This window comes from Sorex fumeus, unplaced genomic scaffold (genome assembly GCF_029834395.1).
Source record: "Sorex fumeus unplaced genomic scaffold, SorFum_2.1 ptg000070l, whole genome shotgun sequence".
NCBI lineage: Eukaryota > Metazoa > Chordata > Mammalia > Eulipotyphla > Soricidae > Sorex > Sorex fumeus.
Window position 1 is genome coordinate 5,218,201 of NW_026606127.1, and position 5,167 is coordinate 5,223,367.

Sequence of the window (5,167 nt, forward strand, 5' to 3'; positions counted from 1 at the left end):
TCTCATGTTAGGAAGAAAAAATCACATGAAATAATATTTGTAAAGATGACAAGCAGCTTTAACCTGGAACCTACTGACCACACAAATGAATCAAACCTCCTGATACAAGTTAGAATATACCATTTTTTTTATTTTAACAGGCAGCGCATACATGAACTTAAAAACCAGAATGTAATAAAAACATTGAAGATTCTGTGTCTTCCACCGCCCTAGATAAGCACTATTAGCTATTTATGGGGAGCATCATTTCTGAAGCGTGTTTATACTCCAAATTGTCAAGTACCAAGTACTGTGTTCTAAGAAATAATAAGGAAAAAAGCCAGGAAGGATGGCTTTCTGATAAAGAGCTTTTCCTACTGGTACCCTATTGAAGGCATAGTATATTTCTAGTCCTGACATTTATTGAAGTAAAATTCTTTGACTTGCTCTCAGTGAATTATTCTCAGCATATTTCATATATATATTCTTTCTTTTTTGATGTTAAGTCTTTGGTTCTCTTCAATTTTATGTCCAAACGTTTTCCTCTTCCTTGATAATCGAAGTCCCTATTCTTTCTTTCTTTCCTTCCTTCTTTCTTTCTTTCTTTCTTTCTTTCTTTCTTTCTTTCTATCCTTCTTTCTTTCTTTCCTATTTTTTTCTCCCTCATATTGTCTTGGTGTCGATTGGTTAATGTTTGATGAAAGTGATCCCAAACTTGCTTACCTTAGAGGTCTTGCCTCCCTAATGCTCAGCACTCCGCACCTTCCCCATGCCCCATATTTTCTTATTACCTGGTTTAAATAGAAATCTCAAAGATCAATGATTATTACTTTGTAATATCACTATATTCACAATACTGAAGTATAAATACAAGTGGAGAGACCACTACAGAGAACACATGCTAGTATATATTAACAGTTGTTCACAGCATCTATATTTTCTATTTCTGTAAAAATACTGTCTCTGATTTACTTGTTTTCAGTGAATATCATGTAAAATTCAATATTAAAAGGAAAAAGAAACACAGAGAATCAAACCTCATATATATATATATATACATATATATAAATATATATGTTCGTGTGTGTGTATGTTTGTTTGTGTATTTGAGCTCCTAAGTATGTGTAAAATATAATGTAATCAATGAGGAAAAACACTTTGTATGTGAGAGAAAGTAAGCCAGTGTCTAAAATCACACAGCAAATGTCAAAGTCAAGCTAAAATGAGGCTTATAAAATTCTACTTGAATATTTTCTTTCATTACTACGTGCTGTTTTTACTTGACTGCTAAGTTTAGGGATGATAAATCTAATGAAAAACTTTGAAAAGTATTATTCCTTACCTGACATGGTCAGAGAAGAGGAAATACCGATGAAAGGTAGACGAGAAGAGGAGACAGTAGGAGATTACGTCTGAACACTGAAGCAGCTTAAGACCACAAGTGTTCAGTACAGACGACTGCTCACTGGTGATTGGTCATTGGTCACTCGTCACTTGCCATGAAGATTCAAATTTGTTTACAAACAACTACATGGGACCCCCAAGATTCTACCAGTTGGTGGTTCGTTTGGTGGGAGAATGATGTCATAAAGTAGGCAGGAGAAAGGTAGAGGCTAGCCAATCAGGAGGTCAGAATCCCAGAAGAAGATCGGATTGGATAGAGAGTGCGGTAGAATGAAGCAGGCTAGGGAGATGGAATTCTACAAGACGGTTATAACAGTTTCACCTTCGTCAGACTCTTGTGTTAGAAAAATACTCCCATGATGCTCAAGAGCTTAGCTATTTCATTAACAAATCAAGAAAATTACTAAATAATTGTTTATATTGCACTGTTAAAGAAACAACATTTGTTATTACTAGTATATTTTAGATAACGTTTACAGCACATCGGGTTGGGCATTTGCCTTGTAGGAGACCAACCCTGATTCCGATTCCTCTGCCCGGCAAGCTACCCAGAATATCTCGTCCACATAGCAAGAGCCTGGCAAGCTACCCATGACGTATTCGATAGGCCATAGCTAGTGACAACAAGTCTCACAATTTGTTGTAAGATATTACTGGTTCCCGCTCGAGCAAATGGATGAACCACGGGAGGACAGTGCTACAGTGCTATGATTGAAAAAATTGGTGGTTTCTTTCAATATGACAACACTTACTAGGTTAAGTTGTAGATGAATCGAGATGTGTGAAAATGTAAATAAAATGAGAAGAAATAGTAAATGCACAGGTATCTTATTTGTACAAAACAAACAGTTGTTCTCAGTTTAAAACTGTAGAAGATAAAGAAAAACATATACTCATTTGTGTCAAAATTTTTCAACCTGAAAGAAAAGGACCAAAACCAATTTAAGTAATCAAAAAACAAGCAAAACTAACAAATACTGGCAATTAATATAGGCCAAGGATGAATGTTCTTAATAAATTAGTGCTGTGAAAAAAATCAGTATTTAGGTATTAAACTTCAATATTAAAAATAAGCATAAACCATGATCATATATAAAATGTATTGAAAGAAGTGTAAATGACTGGTAAACACAAGGGCAAGACACTCGCAAATGCCTACCAGGTTCTCTCAGAGTGAGAACTGGACAGTAATTGTTGTCTTATCAACAAAATCCAGTCTCTGTATCTTGGCCATTGATGGGATTACATGGCTCCAGGGGCAGTTCATGGTTGTAACACTTAGCTACTAGGAGATGGGGGATCTGGTTGGAGGGGGCCCAGTCTTGATCTGAGCAGCCTTGGAGATCTCATCCCCCGGTTGCGCACACCTGGGTTCCTCTGTCAGATTCGTTCATGCATGAGGCTCCTTCAAGCTTGGGGAGAGTAGTCTAAAGAGTACCTATGGCTGGTTGCAGAGGTCTTCAGGTGCCGGGGCTCTGCTCGGCGCGGTGAGGGAAACTCAACACACCGCCTCCAAGGGACCCTGGTGAAGAAAGCCAGGTGTGGGGTCAGGAGACTGTCATTTTAGACATATTTGGAATTAATTTTGGATCAAAAAGTACACATCATTCTAACTACGTATGTGCTTAGTAATAAATTACTACACACTTGTTCAATCACCTAAGAAACCCCACTCTGCTCAGATAACTAGATTTTTAATTATAGGTCTGTTTTGCCTGTGTGTCATGACTGAGAATCACTATCATTAGATATGAAACTCACTATACACAAAGATGCACACAGGCTGCTTTGAGTCATCTGTGTTGTTAATGTGTGTTGGCCATTAAACTTCACTGAGACCCTTTATTCTGTCCTTTACAGGAGCCTCATAAGTGTCAACTTCCATTCAAGTTGAACTTATAATAATGTGGAATGAAATCATCAATATGATCCTCACCTCTTCCTTCAGGAGAAAAATCCTACTTATATTCAAGGTGGTCAAAGTGCAGACAACACCATCCACCTTTTCCTGGAGATGTACACGGGACTGAGGTGAGAACAGCAAAAGGCTCTAGTTTAATGGTCTTAATGAAGGTTTCAGGGAAGTGCATTAAACAGGACTCATATAACATCTTCCAAAAGAATTATTTTGTAAAACTGATGCCTTGATTATGGTAAAAGATAATATGGTAAAAACCATATTTTTCTTTCTGGGACATTAAAGTTCTAAATCTATCAAGCTGCTTTGAAATACTTTCTTTGATTAGGTACCAAGGTCTGCCATAGGGTAAGTAAGGACAACACTCAAATTAATCAGAACAGAAAAAATAACTCCTACTAGGTTTGGTTACACATATACTAAAATTGAAATGATACAATGATGAGCATGGTCCTTGCACAGAGATGACATGCAAATTTGTAAAGAGTTCCATATTTTTGTTGCAAGAAGAACGAACATGGCTACTTTAAGCTAAGGCAATTCCCACAAGTACAAAAATTCTACATAAAGATAGCACAAATCCCCATAACAACAATCTCTCTCAATGTCTATCGACTAAATGTGCCAATTCAGAGGCACAGAATAGGAAGATGAATTAGAACACTGAACCCAACATTCTGATACCTGCAAGAAACATATCTGAGCAATCAAAGCAAACATGGGCTAAAAGTAAAAGGCTGGAAAACAAGTATTCAAGAAAAGAACACCTCCACAAAGCTGGAGTAGCCATACTAGTATCAGACCACATGGACTTCAGGCTAAAGGTTATAAGAGACAGTGAATGTCATTTCTGCATGATCATGGGATCTTTACATCAGAAAGAACTCACCCTCCTCAATGTAGATGCTCAATGACAGACCAGCAAAATACTTAAAAACAACTTCTAATAGACTTATAGAAAAACATTGATAGCAAAACAGTACTAGGTGGAGATTTCAACACTACTTTGTCACTTCTCAATAGATCAAACAGAATAAATCTCAGCAAGGAAATATTTTACTTAAGTGAAGGAATGAACAACCGTTGGCTTAGAGAAGAAATCAAAGAGGAAATAAAAAGGTTCCAGAAACAAATGAGAATGAGGACGCGAGCTACCAGAACTTGTGGGACACAGCAAAAGCAGTGTTAAGAGGAAAGATTATACCTCTGCCAGAATTTATCAGGAAGAAAGAAAGGGCCTACATGAATAAATTAGAGCTCAAGATTTTGGAAAATGACCAACAAAAGGAGTGCAAACTAGGCTGGAGCAAGGAAATAATAAAATTTATAGTAGAAATCAATGAGCTAGAAACCCAAAATACAATCCAGAAGACCAATAAAAGCAAAAGCTGTTTCTTTGAGAAAATAAACAAGATCAATAAACCTCTAGAAGCCTCTCAAAGAAACAGAAAGAATTCTAATAAATCGAATAAGAAATGCAAAGGGGGGTATCCTAATAGAAACTACAGAAATCCATAGGATCATCAGAGATTATTTTGAGAATCTTTGCAGCAGGAAATGAGAGAATCTTTAACAAATTGATAAATTAATGGATTCCAATTACCTCCCAAGGCTGAACCAAGAAGATTTGGAATACTTGAACCTATCACTACCAAGGAAATTGAAATGATGGTCAAAATATCCCCCCAAACAGAATCCTTGGCCCAGATGGATTCAATAGTGAAATATTTCAATCCTTTAAAGAGGAACTGCTGACAACATTTTTAAGATTTTCCAGGAAATTGAAGAAACAGAAATGCTCCCAAATAGCTTCTATGAGGCAACGATCACCCTAATACTCAAAACAGACAGAGACACCACAAAAAA

The 5,167-nt window shown here is 36.7% G+C and overlaps 1 pseudogene; it reads left to right on the forward strand.

The window, feature by feature from the left end:
* Positions 1-3,703: 3,703 nt before the first annotated feature.
* LOC130036964 (uncharacterized) lies at positions 3,704-3,800 on the forward strand (annotated as a pseudogene).
* Positions 3,801-5,167: the final 1,367 nt, after the last annotated feature.